The following is a 13,939-nucleotide window of genomic DNA, read 5'->3' as shown; positions in this document are numbered from 1 at the left end:
CCGGAGTTTGCTGCGTCCGTTCTCTTATTACCTCGTTCCTCACAAAGGCAAATCACCGCACACCCGAGATTCTTCTGAGAAGCCTTTTCTCAAAACTCAGAATTTTGCCATTTTGGGCCCGAGTGAGGTGCCACGATTCGCATACGTGGAGGAGAATAGGTTTTATGCAGGCGTTATATAGGCGGCATTCGGTTTTCACTGAGTAAATATCCGATCTCCGGACAGCCTTCATACTGTTGAATGTGGCGCCTGCTAATCCTAACCGCACTCCCAGTTCTTTTTGAAAGCTGCCGATACTGATACATATGGAGCTAATAAGTCGATTCATAATAAGAAAGATTATTTTTTTTTTTTAATATTTAATTCACTCTTGTCTAACTAGTTAAATCTGCTAAACTCAAAAGATCGTATCCATCTCACTTCACACTTCCCATCATCAAAAGAACAACATGAAAAAAACAATTGAGTTTTTTTTTTTTTATATAGTAAAGAAATATTTGCGTTCTTACGATTTACCCAAATATTTAATTTTAAAGGACCATTTTCAACGAGTTGTAAATAACTCACTATTAGAAAATGGGAATCAAGTTGGGGTAGAGTGGGATTCGAACCACGGACCTTCGGTCCGTGAGTCCGAGACACTAGCCACAGGACCACAACCCGATTATTAGCTTTATATGTATCAATAATGTAATATTTAGTTATCACTGTAAGAATAAAATAGGATTGAATTTATAAGTTAAGTATACCTTGATAAAGAAGCTTGTGAAGCTTTGAAACCGGTCGGTAGAAAAAAATAAAAAAAGTGGTTAAAAACAAAGTTTTTTGTTTTTATTTAATTTTATTTATTTTTAGTTTTAGTAACAAGGATTTACGAAATAACCCTTATCATGAAAATGGCGCTATATAAGTTATTCATAATGATAACAACATGTTTTCTTTTAAGTATAAGTTAGTTTAAATTTTTTTCAGTGTTATATAATTTTATTTTATTGTTTTTATAATATCTACTAGTGATTAAAAATGTTACCAATGAACAAATTTTAGCAGTTTATCCTAATTATAGATTATCCTTTGGGAGTTTGCTTTGGATGAAATTAATGCTTGTAAAAATATTATTTTAACAAATCATATGATATAAGGTCGGTATGCTGATAAAACCTCAGTAGCTCAATCACAAATAACTATCGATGTGCTCAAAAACATGCTGAGCATTTGAGCGATCACACTGAAGAATCATGCACATGCTTAAGTTATCGCAGTTATAAGTCAACGCTCGTGTCAGTTTGTTTTTTGTTTTCCTCGTAAATAAATACAGTTCACTGGCGAAAAATCGGCGTTTACTATAAAAAATAATACAAAATATTACATTGGCAAAATAGTAAGGAGTATCTAAAACAAAAGTGAAAATTAAATTACAATTACCATGGCAACTGCTTTTCTTGACATTTGGCTTGCCAACTGCAGGCTTAATGCAATAAATAGAGTGATAAATAATAAATAAATAAAAATAGCAGTTTTGGAATATTTTCGATGTTTACACCGGTGGAATTCAAATATGTGATTGCGCAGCAGGATTATACGTCGCGAAATGCAAATATTTTGACATTCAATATTAGGTGTTCACGGACGTTGCATTGTGATCGCGAATACGATGAACAACCATGGTGAGAAATTGTTATCGCGTCGCTTATTAGCACGTCGATAGTTATTTGTGATTGAGCTACTGAGTAATAACTCTTTCTCGCTTAACCTTTCCCTTACTGTGCCTGTCGCCTCGAAGGCTATCTGTGGGCACGTCTCGAAACCGGTAGACATGAAAATTCGGTAAGGGGTTATATAAACGATGTCTCAAAACCTATTAGAATTTCGAATAATTTTCGTTGTGTCAAACATGGAACGCGGATATTTTGAATTTATATTTTTAAAAATTAGTTAAAATGTTTGGCTATTGGTCGGTTTTTATACATGCTAGAAACTTAACCTCAGAGGATTTCAAAGATTTTAATAGTTGATAAACCAACAATACTTCGAGTTTGTCCAAATTTTTGTAGACAAGGACTGGATTCAACTTCCCGAGGAGCTGTTAATATCAACATATTACAACAGATATGAATTTGTCTTGTCTACGAAAATTTGGACAAACTCAAAATATTGTTGATATATCCACCTGGTCCATGAAGAAGGATAGAAATTGATAAAATAACATTTTCAGGCGTTGCCTAGTATGTAGGTGAAATAATTCAATTAGATGAATCTCACCCGCATAAATAAAGGTTTCATCTCTTTAACTTCACAAACATCAACTGATGAAAGAATTGAAGGAATATAGATGTTCAAATATGGGGAGAATGGTGAATGTTACACAGTGTGTAAAGTGGCCACTTAAACATGTAGATGCCCAGACTTCTATATTACCTTTTCTAAAATGTTCTTCATCTCTGTTGTAATATGTTAATAGTTAATAAACCTTGAAAAACGACTTATAATTTTCAACTTGTTTTTTCAAATTTTGTCATTTAGAGGGTTTCATCTGTATACCGACAATATAAAAGTTTATTTAAATTATTTGTCTAATTTATGATTTCAAGTTCTGGGCCATAGTGGCGAGCGTTTAGCGGCGCGGCGCGGGCGCGGTTTCCACACTTATTACCACATGTTTGAGTTTACCGCACTCGCGCCGCACCGTAAAATGCTCACCACTATGGCCACGCACACAGAAGTATCCATATCCTATGGTGCATAAACATTTTATTACAGTAGAACTCCAATTATCCGAACTCCGACTATCCAAATTGCTTTCATAAAAAAAATTAAGACGGAAACGAATTGCGATTTGCAAAATAACAACTTGGCTACCCGATAACGGATGATGACAGTCAAACAGCTTTCTTTGACCTAGATGTTCAGCAAGCAATGACTTTCTTTAAAGTACAGTACTTGTAACTACGCTTAACGTGTAAAAGCGTTGCCTTTTCATTTTATCAATTAAAAGTTTATTTTTCATTTTCATTTTCAACATATATACAGTAATTAATTAAAACCGACCCCTTTTTCGGAAAAAATCTAATCATCCGAATTTTCGATTATCAGATGGGGTCCGGTCCCAATTGATTCGGATAATTGGACTTCTACTGTACTTTATTTTATAAAATGTCAAAATCGTTTAATTTCCTTACTTTTTATCAGATCACAGCCTTAAAATAGTCATATTGTGGAAATTTTAACAATAGTTCTTAAAATATAGCTTGATTAAAATAACAGCTGTCAAACTAATGTCAATAGTGATGGGAAATTACTGAACACTGATCAAATAGATTTTATCAGTTTTTTCATGCAAACATGTTTCATGCAAACATGAAACTCCGTTTCCGAAAATTGATATAAAAACGCAAAAACAAGCCTATTATAGTGTGTTCAAGACAATTATTTACCAAAAAGTAAGACATTTATACTTTTTTCATGAACAACATCACATAAATTATTTTTTCATTTGATCAATTTGTCCCATCTCTAATATTTTTGCAAAATGATTTAACCTTGTAAGAACGTCGTTAATAATTAGGTTTATTTTAGTTTTTTTTAAGTTTTACAGCCGTTTTTAAGCATTGTTTTAAAAAAATTAATTAACATGCCAAATACGTGTGATTTTTCGTGTGTCAATGTTAATCACTCCTTAGACATTACTACAAAGTTATGTCGCAACTTTTGCTGACAACTGTCATTCTAATCAAGTTATATTTGAAGAACTATAATTATATTATTTTTAAGAAATTATCAAAAATATTGTGATAATATGGGCATTATGTATTTTTTTGTTTAAAACACAATGCCTTTCTTAATTTTTATTATTTATTATTAAGCTCCAAGCCATGTTTTATATTTGATGTGATTTTATTTTTAGTCAAAGATTAATTTATTAAACAATGTATTTAGCGTTAATTAGTTAAGTGTAAGATTCGTTTATTGTTTTGATCATTACTAGTATGTTGATGGTAAAAAGACTTGGTGACTGACGGGCCATTATTGCTGTTAAGCCAAACACACTATAAATGGGTAATCGCAAAGGTTTGCCTTCGACCTAATAAAGCTCAGTCTCCTCAAGTGAGGGTTATCACTAGAGCCCGCCCAGGGCACTGCAGATTGAACAAACTCCTTGCTAGAATGAACCTTCCCGAAACTTCTGGATGTAGGTTCCGCAGTGCAGATGAGGAAACACATGTACGCATTCTATGTGAATGTGATGCTTTACATCATAAAAGAATTGCTTTACATCCTCGGTAGACCACTGGTTAAACCTGAGGATGCTTAAGAGCTCGTCCCCTCACTAATAGCCGGATACTTTATGGATCTGGGCTTGGAGGGGGAGTTTTAGCAAAATTAAAACTCTCGCCTTTAGCTGTAATTTCTTAATTGAGAGGCACAGAGACGCCTGTTCCAGGCATAATAGGGAAATATCACTTTTTTTCATTAACATTTTTCAAGTAACAGTCTATGAAATACTGTCCAGTAAAAAAATATTTTTTTTGCTTTTGCGTAGCATAAAAAATACTTTTAAATTTGTAATTATGAATTCCCGCGAAAACTGTAGTTCCATTGACCGCGCCCCTAATACGTCACGATTCATGTTTATTTGTTCCTGTAGCTCAATCGTAAATAACTAACGACGTGCTTTAAAATATCTAAGCATTTGAGCGACCACAATGAACATGCTTAAGTTATCGCAGTCATAAGTCAATTTCATTCATTTTATTTTTGAAAAAAACATTTTTTCTAAATATTTTTTTAAATATGCTAATATGCCTTCTTGCCCATACTGATCATCGTCGTTTCGGATATGACAGGGTTTAAAGATCACCCGTATAAAAATATTTTTGGCTTAGTTAAATAGTCTATTTAAAAATAAAATTATTTAAAAAAAACACTGAACTTCTTTCTAGTGAGTACATCAGTCATATTGGTCTTTTTACTGTCGTATTTTATGAATGTTAATTATTAAAATTATTATTTTATGTAAATTACCTTAAGTACCTTGTCTTGTTTTCTATTCTGAAGTAACAATTAATATCATAATTTCTCTGTCATTGCTTTACGTTAAAACGGGTTGTTTAAGAAATGATCCAAAAACAATATTTTATAAAACCGTGTAGAACAAATGACTTGATTGGGTCTTTCCACATTATTTTTTTTATAGGGTACTGCATTGGTAGATCAATCGCAGTGTATCCCTGTAAGACGAAGGTAAGATGATCACTTTTACCGTTCACATTCAAGTTCAGATATTATAAAATATTGCTGTGTAAAAACATAATTTAAAATTAATATATCAATGTGTATTTTTTTATTTAAATTCTTATGATTTAACTAAATACTTCAAGTTCGGGTGCCATTTCGAGCCACTATTACTGCTTTTACTATCACGCCATTTCCCTTTAGGGGTAGGCAGAGGAATGGACCGCCATACGCGTCTATCTTGGCATCCATTTCTAGCTTCTTTCACATTCATACACATCTTGTCGTACATGCCCTTCGGCTCTGTCTGCTTTTGACATGACCAGACTTAAGATTTTGGTTTATCTGATCATGCCACGTCTTCCTTGATCGTCCTCGTCTCACGTTACCGTTCATTTTCACCATAAATACCTGTTTTACCATTTTTTTGTCTCCATTTGTTTTACATGACCAAACCATCCCAGAGACCCTTTCTTAATCTTATAAATTATGCCTGACTCAGATTTACACTCTCGCCTGATTTCATCATTCGTAACTTTGCCATACACACATTCGTCAAAGAGATCGCATTTCAACCGCGTTCACTCGGCTTTCATCCTTCCTCTGCCAGTTCCATGTTTCACTTTCATACATAAGTGTTGGGACTAAATCTCCGTTTTGCACTGCCAGTTTAACTTCGATTGACATATTCTTACTGGCCATTTCGAACGAGTTGTAAATAACACGCTTTAAAAAATAGGAATCAAGTTACGATAGAGTGGGATGCGAACCTGAGACCTCTAATCCGTGAGTCCGCGACACTAGCCGCTGGACCACAACCCATTAAAATCAACATGTGTGAGTAACCCACCAAAAACACATTGTTTTACCACAATATTTGAGTTTGTAGATAAAAGACTGGATTTCATCCCCTCGGGAGTCATTAGGATTAACAAATTACAACAGGGATGGAGAATACCTTAGAAAAGGGAATATGGAAGTCTAGGCATCTACAGGGCTTATGACCTGTCATTGGCTGGTTTAAGTGGCCACTTTACACACTGTGTTACATTCACCATTTTGCCTATGTTTGAACATTTATATTTCTTCAATTCTTCAATTTGTTGTATCTTCCTCCGTGAATGCTACAAATAGACGAGTCGTGTATTCAAATCATCATGATATGATGCAATGAATCAATTCTGTTCACCAAAGTTCTGGTTTCCTAGGAAAGCGCTGCCAATATCTAGCGGCCGTAATGAACGGTGATGCGGTGGACAGCCGCCTTAATGGTGTCCAGAGAGTGGTTCCCTAGGAAAACGGTGTCATTTCATGTCAGTCACAAACGGTGGCAAAATGTTCACCGCTACGCGAGGAAAACCGTTCGATGTCTGTTCACACCGCTGTGACCGCCGTCAACGCTCTCTATGAAACCAGCGCCATTGATTTACGCTGTCAATGTTTTAATGGCGTCATCCGGCGCCTCGTGACGGCCGCTAGGTGACCGTGCCGCTTTTCTTGGAAACCATAGCTTTAGGGACATCCTGGACATTAGCACTCTCAGAACTGACTGGAAAGTCAGTGGCTACTTTTGGTATAGTGGGCTGGGGAGGTTGCACTGCGTCTATCACGAACCCCCTAATAAACGTTCAAAAACTAATACTTAGTGAGAGTGATGCTTCCATGTCCCCCATTTTTTTCATCTGAGACATTGTTTCAATTTATGAGTGTTCTGGACATTAGACATTTTTTAATTAAAGAGTCATTGGTACATTTCTAGTCATGCCGTTGCAAGAGGAGGTTCCAGCAGAATGCTCGTACGAGGTTTTCCTGTAATTTGAATTATTTAATACCTAAAAAACGTGCGACTTTCGCTAAAATAAATTTTTCTTTTGTGACCCCAAGAGTGTTCAATTTCCTCCTTAACAAAAAACATTTTCAAGAGAAGTGTACACTGTACAGGTTTGGATTTTGTCTAAGGGAAGAGACCAATGCAGGAGACTGCTGCGAGACACTGCATAGATTTATATAAGCGTTGTTCAGATGACGATTAATATTTATATTTGTGTAATAATTTTTATTTTGGTGTCCTTTAAATAATATGCATGTTTTTACTTTCCATTATGTTGTATCCCAACTTAACACAAGGCTCTTGGTGTCATGGAGTTAGAGGGATACGTTTTTATTTTTTTGTAAAATGTATCTATAAAAAAATTTAAATACTTTCGGGTTACATGATGGTAAGGTGATCAGACTTATGCTTAAGGTATGGTAGGTGAACGCGCCAACCACTGCACAACGTGGTGGACTTAGATAAGTGGAGATCCACTCGACTACTTTATTCTGAATTTTTACCTGAGTATCCATCGAGTGGAATTCACTCGTCCATGATTCTGGTTTATTTCACACACAGAACTGTATTCTTAAACCACCCGGACACAGAGAAAACCACTATGTAAATTATGATACACATCATATTATGGATAATATTTGTTATTTCACTTCAACTGCCTATTTGCATAATAAATGTTTTGTAAAATAAAATTTTAATTTGACACTGTTTCTGTTTAAATTATTATCAGAATGTAATTGTTTTTATAAAAATAATGTAACTGTTTTTACAAAAAACTAATGTAACGGTTTTTTATTATAAAATATATTGTGTGCATAGTTAGTAATAAAAACAAAAAACAAAATTATCGTACTTAATTTTAAATGCTGTATTTAATGTACCAAATATATATAGAGGAACATATTGTCAATATTGCTATACATACTTTTGTGGAATAAATTATTTTGTATCGGCGTCTTTAGCAAATAAAGCAGAAAGTCACTTGAACAAGAGATTTTTTTTTTGATTTTTAAGGCAGTTCAGCACTTTGGTTTTTTGGGTTTTTCTTAATGACATATAATAGGGTATTTTCACAAGTCAACGTTTTTTCATAAAGTCAAAAATACAATATGAATTTAAAGCGGATTTTTACGATTCTAATGATACAACTATCCATTTATTCAAAACGTGTTTTAATTTTAAATTTTCGGGTTTCAAAATGAGCATTCACAAAACGACTCGCAGTTGGAATCACGTCATTTTGACATCACGCGTTATGACCGCCGACTGCGCTCCTAATATAAACATTGCGTACAAGTTTGGCGTTAAAACGTCATTTGTGCCGTTTTTCTCACAGGGTGCGAATCGTCTCGTTTCCGGGTAATTCAAAATGTGGATATTTTAAACCCTTAAAGAAAATTTATCCGACGCCGCAGGAAAAAAATATTGATACCGTTACCTTTGTAATTTTTTGCTTAAGTATATAATAAAAAGAACAAAAAAACTTTAAAAGACGCGTAACTTGTGGACAGCTTGTAAACGCAAAGTTGTATAATTTCAATTTGTGGGCCTTTGCAAGGCTGCTCAACCTTTTTGACAGTCGGGCCAAGCGGACGATTCAGAACTCTTTGGCGAGCCAAAGAGTTCTGAATCGGCGGAACAGTTCCTATTTTAATTACATTTAAGACTCGTGTAATAAAAAATCCAATACATATTATGAAATAATTTTTTTGTTGAATAAAATAATAACATAAAGAGCATCTTAAATCAAATTCTAAAGGTAGGTAATTGATGAAATTAATGTGATTTCTGACATTGTGTTTGTTGCAATATTTTTCTTACACTAATATTCGTATGCAGAGACAAAACTCAAGGTGAGGAAAGTACATTCTAATCTCATATGCATAGAATAACCCGAAGGTGAAGACAATAGAATGTACCTACCTTAAAGTTTGTCTCTGCATACGGGTATCAGTCAAATGTTGACAGTAACAATAAGTCACAAATATGTTGCTCTGTCAGTGATGAGCAGTATTAATTTTTTACGTAATTAAGATTTGAAAAATACTTTTTGGAAACATATGTTGATCAGAAACTACTTACTGCTTACCACGTCAGTCATTGCAGGAAAGTCATCTTTTGTTACCAATTTTTAGAAATCTGCAAAATCTGAGGAATGTTGAAGTTTCGAAGATACTTTTTAGGCAAAATGGTTTTTTAGGGCAAAATGATTTTTTGGTTCAGTGAGGTCTAACTGAATATTGGCAATATTATTTAAGTTAAATTGATTATAAAGGGATTGATAAAAAAATTATATTTTGTGTCTTACTCTCGAGGTGGGCCATTAAAAATTCGTAGATGGGCTACAATGTAGCCCACGGGCTTGGGGTTGAGCAGTATTGCTAAATGAGATTCTCATAATAAAGATATGATTTTTTATGTTTTTTCTCTGCATAATATAATCATGCTTAAATAAGAGTTTCTGCTTTATTTGATTGAGGTGTTGATACATATAAGAAAACATGCTTGTATTGTTTTATTTTATTAATTTTTTGTAGAGATACTGGCACTCTGATGGTGTAATCAAAGTTATAATGTTCATATTGAGTTTTAGAAATAGGTGTTTCAGAAGAATCTTGGGTGTGCGGTGGTTTGTTGACTGTTTTATTAGGTTTTTTTTGTTTTCTTTTACAATATACATAAGAGGTAAAATAAAGTATTCAAAAAATAAAGGATAATTACATAGCAATGAAATACATATTAACAGTAAAAATAGTAAACAAAAAATCCCACAAAGGCATGGCCTGTTCGTGGGTATACAAGAAATGTTTATGAATTTTTTGCTCCTATAATAAATAGACAGGTATAATATTTTTGTGTGATATAAGAAAAAGAAAAGAAAAAGAAAAGAAAAAGAAAAGAAAAAGAAAAGAAAAAGAAAAGAAAAAGAAAAGAAAAAGAAAAAGAAAAGAAAAAGAAAAGAAAAGAAAAAAAAAAAGAAAAGAAAATATTCCGTAAACGATTAGAAGGTACTTTTTCATTTTATAGCAATTAAAAAAGGAAATAAAAAATATTTAAAAAAAAATGTATTCCTAATTATTTAAAAGCAACAAAATATATCATGGAAAAAAAAATATTTAGTTTAAATCCAGGATAATGAGTGCATTTTAAAAGGAGAAAAAATTCAAAAGTTTGGGATCAATGAAATATTATCAGTAAAAACAGAATTATAAATTTTTGGGCCTATAAATTTGGGCATGTCTCTTTGCTAGCCTCGTTTTACAACGTGGTATTTCTAACACACGATTCCTTCTTTGACTTGATCTATTTGAATTACTTGTAAATACATTTTGGTTCTTAAATAGAGATGGAAGCAGCAAACTCCGGTGACAACCGTCATCAAGCGAGGCGATACAGTTGTCTAGGCCATATAACGCCAATGCCTCCTGAGGAGAGCCTTTACCACGCTTGCCTATTTTACAAGGCATCAGGTTCTCGACGTTCTGGACGTTCTCTCGTTCTCTGCTGACTGTTCGTCGGCAGTTCGTGCCGTAACTGCGGGACGCGAATCTGACTTGGGAGGATACACAGTAGCTGGCAGCTGACAGATGCCTGGTGTTTACAAAGAGACTAACTACCCGTTGGGCATGACTGAGCGTTTGGGCATGAGTTAAGCGTCAATTCAATTCATTTATTTAAAATATAACATACACATTACAAACATATATTCAATACGTACATATTATAAAAAAGAAAAAATACACGAAAGAGACTCATGTCAAAATAGTAGGAGAATCCTGCTCCGGAAAACCCCTTCGGATACATAGAACAGATCAATATCCAGAGCGATGTTGTTCAGCATAGCGGTAGCCCTTCCAACAGGCATAACCATAGGCAGGTTGGTCCTGAATATCGGAATATGAAAAAATCTATGCGTCATCATTTTTGAGGGCTCAGGGCATGTCTATGTATTAATGCGTCAATGATTTAATGACGTTTTGCTTGTTTATAATCTGAACAAAGCAAGCCAGTAAGGAAATATTACAAATAATGATTAAATTTTGTGGTCAAAAATAAGTTATATTTTAAGAAATATTTTTAATTTTAAAGAATGACAGTAAAGAAATAGTTTCGACTGTAAGCAGTGTTGTCAATTTAGCAACTTTGTCGCTAGATTAAGCGACATTTTGACATTGAAAACGACTTTTTTTCTTTTTTTAGCGACAAATAAATTCTAGCGACTTTTCAGCGAGCTGTCAAAAGTTTAAATAAAAATGGAATCAATCACTTGTGATGAAATTTTACTTCCAAAAATATAGAAATGAATAAGAAGTCAGACATTTGAAGTTTATTTTATTAAAATTAAATATTTTTGTCATTAATATGACATGTAATTACTTAAAACGGTGTGATATTAAGTGACATTACTTACTTTTAATAAAAATAACAATTATTTTGTTTTATTTTATACTGGTATTAAAATATGTTATGTATTTATACCATTTCGTTATAATGCACATGACTATAGAAATGATTTTTAACTATTTTGCATAGAAAAAGCGTTCCGTATTTTAAAGTTTTTTTGTGATATATGGTGTATATATATGGTGTTATTATGTTATGTTATGACTGATTTAAGCTGTGAGCAACTCGATAAACTTAAACGACTTCAGAATACATGCATAAGGTACATTTTTGATCTTAAGAAATATGACAACATTTCTGGTTTTCGTAGGTAACTGAAATGGCTCAAAATCAGACAGCGGAAAGACTATCACTCCCTCTCACTTCCGTTCAATGAACTTCAAAGTCCTAATGCTCCTATATACCTGCGAGAAAAATTTCAATGCTTATCAGTTCATGGTTTACCTCTTCGTTCTATTTCTCAAGGCACTCTCTACTACATTATCTTTGTTTAAATCACGTCTGAAGAAACATCTCCTTTCTTTTCCTTAATCTCTCCTCCTTTCCTCTTTCCTCTTTTTCCTTTTTCGCATTGAGTAATAATTTTGATTAAAGGTAATTTATAAACAAATACTTACGTTTATTTCTATTTTTATATATCTATAGCTGTTTAATCTTTATTTTCTATTGAACTATCAACTTTAATTATACAAATAAAACTATTATTTTATTGGTTGGTTGAAAGAAATTGCCATTTGGAAATAAGCCCGCTAATGTACAAATAACATTATGTACAAATAGTTGAAAAAATTAAAATTATTGTTATCAAAAACATTTTCACTTTGTGGTATGACATTTTACACTTATATGCTTATACATTTGTATAAACCACTTTAATTTTGAGTAATACAGATTAATTCCTGATCTGAGTCGAAGTGTAACTCAAAATTTAAGTGGTTTATACAAATTTATAAACATGTAACACTATATGGTGACTGTTTTTTTTTTTTAATTTAGAGTATTTCATCATAATGAAATATTTTTGTTATTAATATTAAGGTAATAATTATTCTTACTACTTTCGTTACGTTTATTAAAATCTAATTTCATTTACTCCCCACCCCCTTCTATCTTCCCCTCCATCTAGCGACTTTTGAACCTCCGTTTAGCGACATTTGCTCATGACGAGTTGGCAACACTGATTGTCGGTTAGACTTAAAAATAGTTCAACTTTCAGTTGAAAGTTGAACTATTGGGGCACTTTGACAGTTGTCAAAGTGCCCCAAGTTTATTTAGTGCAATTGTGTAAAGTGTTTGTATCCAATCGTGTCAGATTAAGTATTTTTGTTTATTCTTCGTTTTTCAAAAATAAGTGCTGTTATTATCTGTATTTTCTTAATTAATAGATTCACCTTTGGTTAAATGTCCGTTAGTCCTACCTGACTTACAACTTACAACAATAATAATATTGTGCATTTAAATTTTTTAAATATATACTTTATTGTATTTTTAAATTCTTCTTCTGTAATATTGAGGACGGGGAAAAACCTCCTGATCCTCCAGATGCAAAAGGAACCGTGAGATTCGCTGAAGAGGATGCCTGTGGTATGAGTTCACCTATTTTACTGCCATCAAAAGTCCGAAATAAACGTCTTCGAAGGCTGGCTCCATTTTGTTTTAAGGAAGAAAACTGTTGCTGTTTTAAGGAAAAAAAAAATAAAAAAATCGTCCACAATGTTTTGAGTTTGTCCAAATTTTTGTAGACAAGGACTGGATTCAACTCCCTGGGAAGCTGTTAATATTAACATTTTACAACAGAGACGAAGAGCATTTTAGATAAGGTAATACAGAAGTCTAGGTATCTACAGGACTTATGACCTATCATTGGCTGGTTTAAGTGGCCACTTTCACCATTCTGCTCATATTTGAACATCTATATCCCTAAAATTCTTTCACCTGTTGATGTTTGTGAACCACAACATGGTTTAGATGCTATCAGGACACGGCATGTTTGGCGCAAAACTTTTTGATTTGGGTCTAGTGGAGCGTGTGCTTGCGGTGAACTCCTTCAAACAGCGTCCCATATTCTGTGGGACTGCTCATTCCTGGACACGGAAAGGGACATGATGGTTTGTAGTCTGAGCGATGTGCCGAGACCTGTTTGGTGTACCGATCTAGTGGCAAATAGGAACAACTTGAGGGCATTTTCTGCGTTTGTGGAAGGGTGGGTTCAAATGTGGGACCTGTTGGGGTGCCCCTCGATCTAGACCAAGATGACCCCCGGGCCTACTGCACCAGTAGATTACACATATACGGGAGGAATGGATCTATGCTGGTCGAGGTGCGGAACATATGTCTGTGCCATCTTTGTCCCGATCTAAGGGAAGGTGGGGGTAATTAATCCTTTACTAAACAGGAGTCACCGGACGTGTCTGGGGCCTGAGGTTTTTGATTGTGGGTGCCTTTGTCAGTGGACATCTTTTGTTGAGGACT

General features: G+C 33.8%; 1 long non-coding RNA gene across 1 annotated transcript; it reads right to left on the bottom strand.

Annotated features, from left to right (window-relative positions):
* Window positions 1-7,792: 7,792 nt before the first annotated feature.
* Window positions 7,793-9,566, bottom strand: LOC148285682 (uncharacterized). Its single transcript, XR_015824708.1, has 2 exons — window positions 9,009-9,566; window positions 7,793-8,885 (listed from the first exon to the last, which is right to left on the bottom strand). It is a non-coding gene; the product is annotated as an uncharacterized LOC148285682 (long non-coding RNA).
* Window positions 9,567-13,939: the final 4,373 nt, after the last annotated feature.

Source organism: Micrasema longulum, unplaced genomic scaffold, assembly GCF_059751315.1.
Source record: "Micrasema longulum isolate JH-2025_06_02 unplaced genomic scaffold, ASM5975131v1 h1tg000014l, whole genome shotgun sequence".
Lineage (NCBI taxonomy): Eukaryota > Metazoa > Arthropoda > Insecta > Trichoptera > Brachycentridae > Micrasema > Micrasema longulum.
Note: the sequence above shows the minus strand (reverse complement) of the source record. Positions and strands in the feature narration are given on the sequence as shown.